This window comes from Anas platyrhynchos, chromosome 36 (genome assembly GCF_047663525.1).
Source record: "Anas platyrhynchos isolate ZD024472 breed Pekin duck chromosome 36, IASCAAS_PekinDuck_T2T, whole genome shotgun sequence".
In the NCBI taxonomy this organism is placed as follows: domain Eukaryota; kingdom Metazoa; phylum Chordata; class Aves; order Anseriformes; family Anatidae; genus Anas; species Anas platyrhynchos.
The window spans coordinates 2,669,829-2,680,000 of NC_092624.1; positions in this window are offsets into that span (position 1 = coordinate 2,669,829).

Genomic DNA, 10,172 nt, shown 5'->3' on the forward strand with positions numbered 1-10,172 from the left:
AATGCAACGGAAAGCGGAGCGAGACAAAGCATAGCCCTGCCAGGGAAAAGAAAAAGGCAAAAGGAAAAGCAAAGCCAAGAAGGGCCGGGAAAAGCAAAACGAAGCAGGGCAAGAAAAACCAAAGCAGAAGAGGTCCAGGAAAAGAAAAGTGGTGTCACGAATACAAACTAAAGCAAAACAAAGCGAGGTAGGGCCAGCAAAAGCAAAACAAAGAAGGGTGAGGAAAAAAAAAAAAAAAAAAAAAAAACTAAGCTAAGGATTTCCTGGGGGGTGGGGGAAAGAAAAGCGGTGTCCTGAATACAACGTAAAGCAAAACAAAGCAAGGCAGGGCCAGCAAAAGCAAAACAAAGAAAGGCGAGAAAAACCAAAGCAAAAGAGGTCCAGGAAAAGAAAAGCGGTGTCTTGAATACAACGTAAAGCAAAACAAAGCAAGGCAGGGCCAGCAAAAGCAAAACAAAGAAGGGCGAGAGAAACCAAAGCAAAGGAGGTCCAGGGAAAGAAAAACGGTGTCACGAATACAAAGTCAAGCAAAACGAAACAAAGCGAGGCCAGAAAAAGCAAAGCATGGTGAGGAACAGAAAAACCAAAGTAAAAGAGGGCCAGGAAAAGCGAAGCAGTGCCACGAATACAAAGCAAAGCAAAGCAACGCAGGGCCAGGGAAAGCAAAGCAAAGCAAAACGGTGCTGCCAAAACAAAATGTGTAGTTAACTTAGCGTCAGTCGAAATCGCTGGGTTATGGGGAGCTGGGCGTTTGAGAAGGCCAGGGTGTGGCAGCGGCCCCCGGTTGCCTCGGGCCGCCTCTCGCTCTGACATCAGAGGCTCCTGCTCGGCCGTGAACGGCTCCCCACCTGTGCCACTCAGTTTGGCTGGCTGCCTGGCTGGTTTGCTTTAGCTGCTTATCATTATATAAATTGTTATTGTCATTATTATTATTATTATTATTATTATATACTACTAAAAAGCTATTAGAAATAAAAGTATTAAATAGTAATAGAAATAAGTATCATTAAAACGTAATAAAAATAGTAGTAGTAGTAGTAATAATAATAGTATTTTCTCCATCTGTTTCCCCCTTTAGTTTTAGGAATCGAGTAGTTATTTATTGTTGTTCTCAACCCACACCCCTCCCCAGACGAATAGCAACAGAGCCCACCTGGTGGCTCTCCGGACAACGGTGGGCAACAAAATAGACCTGGCCCGGTAGCCAGATCCCTGTCCCTGCCCGCCAGCTCCGAGGGGACAGCTGTCGGGCTGCAGGCCGGCTAACTTTTCTATGTGTTCATAAACAAGTTTCATGAACTTGTTTATGCATTCATAAAGACGGCAAAGCTAAGGAAAGGAGCACGGGGAAAAACAAAGCGGTGCCAGGAAAGGGAAAGCCAAGGAAAGAAAGCAGTTTGAGTCAAAGCAAAGCACAGCAAGGCTAAGAAAGGTACAGAAGAGCAGAGAAGGTAAAGCAAAGCACTGACAGGAACACGAAGCAAAGAAATAAAAAATAAAGCATGACCGCACAAGTAAAAACGTAGCAGGCCCAGGAAAGAAAAAGCAAAGCAAAGCAAAGCAAAGCAAAGCAAAGCAAAGCAAAGCAAAGCAAAGCAAAGTAAAGCAAAGCAAAGTAGCACAAGGAAAAACACAGCATTTCCAGGAGAGAAAAAGCAAAGCAATCTGAGGTAAGAACAGCAGAGAAAAGGAGGTATGGAAAAGCAAAACTGTGCCAGGAAGAGCAAAGCAAAGCGGAGCAAGACAATACAAAGAGAAGCAAAGCGAACGTAGCGAGCTGGCGGCCAGCACTCCTTTGGGTTCCAAGTGTCTGTGGGGGGGAGACCGGAGGGCTCCATGTTGTGTACAGGTGGCAGCCAGACTTGGACAGTGGCTGTACCCTGATCGCCCTCTCCCCAGCCTCCTTCACAGCTCCTGGTGCACCGTGACGGTGGGCAAGAACCATGTCTTGCCTTAGCTAGTTTTATATATCTCTATCTATTTTGTTGTTGTTGTTGTTGTTGTTGTTGTTGTTGAGGATTTCTTCCACTGTAGTTGTGGGAATCATGTAGTTACTTACTGTCGTTGAGAACCTCAGACACACAACGAGCAGTGGGGCCCACCTGGCAGCTTGCCGCATGGCTGGGGACACAGAATGGACCATGTCGGCTGGCCAGGCCTGCTGCCCACACGTGCCAGTTCCGAGTGGACAGTCGCTGGACTGCGGGGAGGCCAAGTTCTGTGTCTGACGGTTTATGTGTTCATAAATTTACCAACCGACTCAGCAGCAAAATCAGTGAGACAGTCTCCAAAGGAAGCCTAGCACAGCACAGGAGAGGAAGGCAATGCGGATGAAAGCTGAGCAAGACAAGGAAAAGCCCTGCTAGGCATAGGGAAAAGCAGTGACCACCAGGGCCTGGAAAAGCAAAGCACGGCCTGTAAAAACACATCAGATAGGTCCAACATGAAAACAAATCATGCAAGGAACATGAAATAAATAAATTAATTAATTAATTAAAAAAAAAAAATAGAAAAAAGAATAAAAGATTGAAGGCAAAGCAAAGCAGAGCAAAGCAAAGCTAAACAAAGGAAAACATGACCTGATAAAGCAAACGAAAGCAAGGCCAGGGAAGGCAAAGCAGAGCTAAGGAAAGTAGCAAAAGGAAAAACAAAGCGTAACCAGGAAAGACAAAGCAAACAAAGCAAAGCAAAGCAGTTTGAGGCAAGGCAAAGCACAGCATGGGTAGGAAAGGCAGAGCAGTGCCAGGTCTATAAACCAAAGCTAAACCAAGGAAAGCATGGCCTGATAAAGCAACCGGAAGCATGGCCAGGGAAGGGAAAGCTGAGCAAGTCAAAGCAGAGCAAAGGAAAGTAGCACAAGGAAAAGCAAAACATTTTCAGGAAAGAAAAAGCAAAGCAATCTGAGGCAAAGCCGGGGCAAGAACAGCAGAGGAAAGGAGGTATGGGAAAGCAAAACTGTGCCAGGAAGAGCAAAGCAAAGCAGAGCAAGGCAATACAAAGAGAAGCAAAGCGAACGTAGCGAGCTGGCGGCCAGCCCTCCTTTGGATTCCAGGTGGCTGTGGGGGGGAGACCGGAGGGCCTCCATTTTGTGTACAGGTGGCAGCCAGACTTGGACAGTGGCTGTACCCTGATCGCCCTCTCCCCAGCCTCCTTCACAGCTCCTAGTCCACCGTGACGTTTTATATATCTCTATCTGTTTTTGTTGTTGTTGTTGTTGTTGTTGTTGTTGTTGTTGTTGTTGTTGTGGATTTCTTCCACCGTAGTTGTGGGAATCATGTAGTTACTTACTGTCGTCGAGAACCTCAGACACACAACGAGCAGTGGGGCCCACCTGGCAGCTCGCCGCATGGCTGGGGACAAAGAATGGACCATGTCGGCTGGCCAGGCCTGCTGCCCACACGCGCCAGTTCCGAGTGGACAGTCGCTGGGCTGCGGGGAGGCCAAGTTCTGTGTCTGACGGTTTATGTGTTCATAAATTTACCAACCGACTCAGCAGCAAAATCAGTGAGACAGTCTCCAAAGGAAGCCTAGCACAGCACAGGAGAGGAAGGCAATGCGGATGAAAGCTGAGCAAGACAAGGAAAAGCCCTGCTAGGCATAGGGAAAAGCAGTGACCACCAGGGCCTGGAAAAGCAAAGCACGGCCTGTAAAAACACATCAGATAGGTCCAACATGAAAACAAATCATGCAAGGAACATGAAATAAATAAATAAATAAATAAATAAATAAATAAATAAATTTAAAAAAAAAAAAAGGATAACGAATAAAAGATGAAAGGCAAAGCAAAGCAAAGCAGAGCAAAGCAAAGCTAAACAAAGGAAAACATGGCCTGATAAAGCAAACGAAAGCAAGGCCAGGGAAGGCAAAGCAGAGCTAAGGAAAGTAGCAAAAGGGAAAGCAAAGCGTAAGCAGGAAAGACAAAGCAAACAAATGAAAACAAAGCAGTTTGAGGCAAGGCAAAGCACAGCATGGGTAGGAAAGGCAGAGCAGTGCCAGGTCTATAAACCAAAGCTAAACCAAGGAAAGCATGGCCTGATAAAGCAACTGGAAGCATGGCCAGGGAAGGGAAAGCTGAGCAAGTCAAAGCAGAGCAAAGGAAAGTAGCACAAGGAAATGCAAAGTATTTCCAGGAGAGAAAGAGCAAAACACTCTGAGGCAAAGCAGGGGCAAGAACAGCAGAGGAAAGGAGGGATGGGAAAGCAAAACTGTGCCAGGAAGAGCAAAGCAAAGCAAAGCAAGGCAGAACAAAGAGAAGCAAAGCGAACGTAGCGAGCTGGCGGACAGCACTCCTTTGGGTTCCAAGTGTCTGTGGGGGGCAGACCGGAGGGCTCCATGTTGTGTACAGGTGGCAGCCAGACTTGGACAGTGGCTGTACCCCGATCGCCCGCTCCTCAGCCTTCTTCACAGCTCCTAGTCCACCGTGACACCCGGCAAGAGCCATGTCTTGCTTTAGCTGGTTTTATATCTATATACATTTTTTTGTTGTTTGTTGTGGATTTCTACCACCGTACTTGTGGGAATCACGTAGTTACATATTCTCGTTGAAATTCTCACTGAACACTATCACCACACGAGTAGCACTTAGGGGTCCCCTGACGGCTCGCCGCATGGCTGGGGACACAGAATGGACCATGTCGGCTGGCCAGGCCTGCTGCACCCAGCCTCCAGTTCCAAGGGGACAGTCGCTGGACTGCGGGGAGGCCAAGTTCTGTGTCTGACGGTTTATGCGTTCATAAATTTACCAATCGACTCGGCAGCAAAATCAGTGAGACAGTCTCTAAAGGAAGCCTAGCACAGCACAGGAGAGCAGAGCAATGCGGATGAAAGCTGAGCAAGACAAAGCAAAGCCCTGCTAGGGAAAAGACCTAGCGGCATAGGGAAAAGCAATGACAAGCACGGCCTGGAAAAGAAATGCACGGCCTCTAAAAACACGTTAAAAAGGTCCAAAAGGAAAACAAAAGAATGCAATGAACAATTAAAAAAAAAAAAAAAAAAAAAAAAAAGCAAAACATGGCCAGAAAAGGCAAAACATAGCAAGGCAAAACGGAGCAAGGAAAAACAAAGAGAAGCAAAGCGAACGTAGCGAGCTGGCAGCCAGCACTCCTTTGGGTTCCAAGTGTCTGTGGGGGGCAGACCGGAGGGCCCTCATGTTGTGTGCAGGTGGCAGCCAGACTTGGACAGTGGCTGTACCCTGATCGCCCTCTCCCCAGCCTCCTTCACATCTCCTGGTCCACCGTGACGGTGGGCAAGAACCATGTCTTGCCTTAGCTGGTTTTATATATCTCTATCTATTTTGTTGTTGTTGTTGTTGTTGTGGATTTCTTCCACCGTAGTTGTGGGAATCATGTAGTTACTTACTGTCGTCGAGAACCTCAGACACACAACGAGCAGTGGGGCCCACCTGGCAGCTCGCCGCATGGCTGGGGACAAAGAATGGACCATGTCGGCTGGCCAGGCCTGCTGCCCACACGCGCCAGTTCTGAGGGGACAGTGGCTGGGCTGCGGGGAGGCCAAGTTCTGTTTCTGACGGTTTATGCGTTCATAAATTTACCAATCGACTCGGCAGCAAAATCAGCGAGACAGTCCCCAAAGGAAGCCTAGCACAGCACAGGAGAGCAGAGCAATGCGGATGAAAGCTGAGCAAGACAAAGCAAAGCCCTGCTAGGGAAAAGACCTAGCGGCATAGGTGTAGTGGGTTTACATGGCAAGGTTTTGGTAGCAGGGGGCCATAGGGGTGGTTTCTGTGAGAAAGATCTAGAAGCCGCCCCATGTTTGGGAAGGGCCCCATTTTTTTCCAGATCTGAGCCAATAAGCGATGTTGTTTTGCGCCTCTGTGAGAGCATATTTAAGACAGGGAAAAATTGCTGCGCCACAGCAGCCGGGAGAGTCAAGGGAGTGAGAAACAGCCTTGCAGGTGCCAAGGTCAGTGTAGAAGGAGGGGGAGAGGTGCTCCAGGCGCCGGAGCAGAAGTCCCCTGCGGCCTGTGGTGAGGACCATGGTGAAGCAGGATGTCCCCCTGCAGCCCATGGAGTACCACGGTGGAGCAGGGTTCCAACGCTGCAGCCCGTGGAGGAGACCACGGTGGAGCAGGTGGCCCTGCACCGATGGAGGCTGCCGCCTGTGGAAGACCCCTGCCGGAGCAGATTCCGGGCCGGACCTGTAGCCCGTGGAGAGGAGACCACGCAGGAGCAGGTGATCTGGCAGGAGCTGCTGCCCGTAGGGGAGCCGGCTTGGAGCAGTTTTCTCCTGAGGGATGGACCCCGTGGTACGGACCCATATCTGGAGCAGTTCTGGAAGAGCTGCTGCCTGTGGGAAGCCCACGCCGGATCAGTTCGTCAAGGACTGCATCCCGTGGGTGGGACCCCACAGCACAGGGGACGAGAGTGACCAAGAAGGAGCGGCAGAGAAGAAGTGCTGTAGACTGACCATAACCCCCACTCCCCCGTTCCCCTGCGCCGCTCGGGGGGAGGAGGTGGAAGAGGGTGGATGGGGGGGGAGGTGCTTTTGGTTTCTTTCCTTTGTTTCTCACTTCTCTAGCTTGTTAGTAATGAGCAATAAATCTTACTATCTGTCTTCTTATGCTGAGTCTGTTTTGCCCGTTACACTAATTATTGCGTGATTTTCTCGTCCTTATCCCAATCCTTGAGCCCCTTTCACAGATTTTCTCCCCATTCCTCTTTGAGGAGGGGGAGTGAGAGAGCGGCTGTGGTGGAGCTCGGCTGCCCACTCGAGCGGAACCACGACAATAGGGAAAAGCAATGACATCCAGCGCCTGGAAAAGCAAAGCACGGCCAGAGAAAACACAAGAAAAAGACATAAAAGGAAAACAGAAAGCATGGAATTGAACATCAAATAAAAATAAAAAAAAAAAAATGCAAAGCATGACCAGGAAAGGCATAGCAAAGCAGAACAAAGTAGAGGAAAGCAAAGCTAAACAAAGGAAAGCATGGACCTATAAAAAAAAAAAAAAAAAAAAAAAAAAGCAAGGCCAGGGAGGGCAAAGCTCAGCAAAGGAAAGTAGCACCAGGAAAAGCAAAGCAGTCCCAGGAAAGAGAAAGAAGTGAAAATAAATAAATAAATAAATAAATAACGAAGAAAACCAAACAAACAAACAAAACAAAAAAAAACAGCAATAAAAACCACAACAAAGTGAAAAAGTTGGAGGTAAGGCAAATCAGAGCAGGGTTAAGAGAAGCTAAGCAGAGCAGAGAAGGAAAAGCAAAGCAATGCCAGGAATACAAAGCAAAGCAAAGGAAAGCATGGCCAGGCAAGGCAAAGCAGAACAAAAGAAAGTAGCAAAAGGAACAGCAAAGCAGTGCCAGGAATACAAAGTAAAGCAAAACAAAGGCAAGCATGGCCTGAAAATAGAAGTGAGAGCAGGAGCAGGTGAGGCAAAAGAGAGCAAGGCAAAGGTAAAAAAAGGAAAGCATGGCCCCATAAAGCAAAACAAAGCACGGCCAGGGAAGGCAAAGCTGAGCAAGTCAAAGCAGAGCAAAGGAATGTAGCACAAGGAAAAGCAAAACATTTTCAGGAAAGAAAAAGCAAAGCAATCTGAGGCAAAGCCGGGGCAAGAACAGCAGAGGAAAGGAGGTATGGGAAAGCAAAACTGTGCCAGGAAGAGCAAAGCAAAGCAGAGCAAGGCAATACAAAGAGAAGCAAAGCGAACGTAGCGAGCTGGCGGCCAGCCCTCCTTTGGATTCCAGGTGGCTGTGGGGGGGAGACCGGAGGGCCTCCATTTTGTGTACAGGTGGCAGCCAGACTTGGACAGTGGCTGTACCCTGATCGCCCTCTCCCCAGCCTCCTTCACAGCTCCTAGTCCACCGTGACATTTTATATATCTCTATCTGCTTTGTTGTTGTTGTTGTTGTTGTTGTTGTTGTGGATTTCTTCCACCGTAGTTGTGGGAATCATGTAGTTACTTACTGTCGTTGAGAACCTCAGACACACAACTAGCAGTGGGGCCCACCTGGCAGCTCGCCGCATGGCTGGGGACAAAGAATGGACCATGTCGGCTGGCCAGGCCTGCTGCCCACACGCGCCAGTTCCGAGTGGACAGTCGCTGGGCTGCGGGGAGGCCAAGTTCTGTTTCCGATGGTTTATGTGTTCATAAATTTACCAATCGACTCAGCAGCAAAATCAGTGAGACAGTCTCCAAAGGAAGCCTAGCACAGCACAGGAGAGGAAGGCAATGCGGATGAAAGCTGAGCAAGAAAATGAAAAGCCCTGCTAGGCATAGGGAAAAACAGTGACCACCAGGGCCTGGAAAAGCAAAGCACGGCCTGTAAAAACACATCAGATAGGTCCAAAACGAAAACAAATCATGCAAGGAACATGAAATAAATAAATAAATAAATAATTTATTTATTTAATTAATTAATTAAAAAAAAAGAAAAACGAATAAAAGATGAAAGGCAAAGCAAAGCAAAGCAGAGCAAAGCAAAGCTAAACAAAGGAAAACATGGCCTGATAAAGCAAACGAAAGGAAGGCCAGGGAAGGCAAAGCAGAGCTAAGGAAAGTAGCAAAAGGAAAAACAAAGCAGTGCCAGGAAAGAGAAAGAAGTGAAAATAAATAAAAAAAAAAAAAAAAGAAAAAATGAACAAACAAGCAAACAAACAAAAAAACACCTTTAAAATAAACACAACAAAGCGAAAAAGTTGGAGGTGAGGCAAATCAGAGCAGGGTTAAGAGAAGCTAAGCAGAGCAGAGAAGGAAAAGCAAAGCAATGCCAGGAATACAAAGCAAGGCAAAGGAAAGCATGGCCAGGCAAGGCAAAGCAGAGCTAAGGAAAGTAGCAAAAGGGAAAGCAAAGCAGTGCCAGGAATACAAAGTAAAGCAAAACAAAGGCAAGCATGGCCTGAAAATGGAAAGGAGAGCAGGAGCAGGTGAGGCAAAAGAGAGCAAGGCAAAGGTAAAAAAAGGAAAGCATGGCCCCATAAAGCAAAACACAGCACGGCCAGGGAAGGCAAAGCTGAGCAAAGGAAAGTAGCACCAGGAAAAGCAAAGCAGTGCCAGGAAAGAGAAAGAAGTGGAAATAAATAAATAAATAAAAAATGAACAAAAAAAACCAAAACAAAACAAAAACAAAAACAAAAAAAAAAAAAAAACAGAAATATAAACCACAACAAAGCGAAAAATTTCGAGGTAAGGCAAATCAGAGCCGGGTTAAGAGAAGCTAAGCAGAGCAGAGAAGGAAAAGCAAAGCAATGCCAGAAATATAAAGCAAAGCAAAGCAAAACAAAGGTAAGCATGTCCTGAAAATAGAAGTGAGAGCAGGAGCAGGTGAGGCAAAAGAGAGCAAGGCAAAGGTAAAAAAAGGAAAGCATGGCCCCATAAAGCAAAACAAAGCATGGCCAGGGAAGGCAAAGCTGAGCAAAGGAAAGTAGCACCAGGAAAAGCAAAGCATAACCAGGGAAGACAAAGCAAACAAAGCAAAGCAAAGCAGTTTGAGGCAAGGCAAAGCACAGCAGGGGTAGGAAAAGCAAAGCAGTGCCAGGTCTATAACCCAAAACTAAACCAAGGAAAGCATGGCCAGGGAAGGGAAAGCCGAGCAAGTCAAAGCAGAGCAAGGGAACGTAGCACAAGGAAAAGCAAAGCATTTTCAGGAAAGAAACAGCAAAACAATCTGAGGCAAAGCAAAGCAAAGCTGGGGCAAGAACAGCAGAGGAAAGGAGGGATGGGAAAGCAAAACTGTGCCAGGAAGAGCAAAGCAAAGCGGAGCAAGGCAAAACAAAGAGAAGCAAAGCGAACGTAGCGAGCTGGCGGCCAGCCCTCCTTTGGGTTCCAAGTGTCTGTGGGGGGCAGACCGGAGGGCCCTCATGTTGTGTGCAGGTGGCAGCCAGACTTGGACAGTGACTGTACCCTGATCGCCCTCTCCCCAGCCTCCTTCACAGCTCCTGGTGCACCGTGACGGTGGGCAAGAACCATGTCTTGCCTTAGCTGGTTTTATATATCTCTATCTATTTTGTTGTTGTTGTTGTTGTTGTGGATTTCTTCCACCGTTGTTGTGGGAATCATGTAGTTACTTACTGTCTTTAAGAACCTCAGACACACAACGAGCAGTGGGACCCACCTGGCAGCTCGCCGCATGGCTGGGGACACAGAATGGACCATGTCGGCTGGCCAGGCCTGCTGCCCACACGCGCCAGTTCTGAGGGGACAGTGGCTGGGCTGC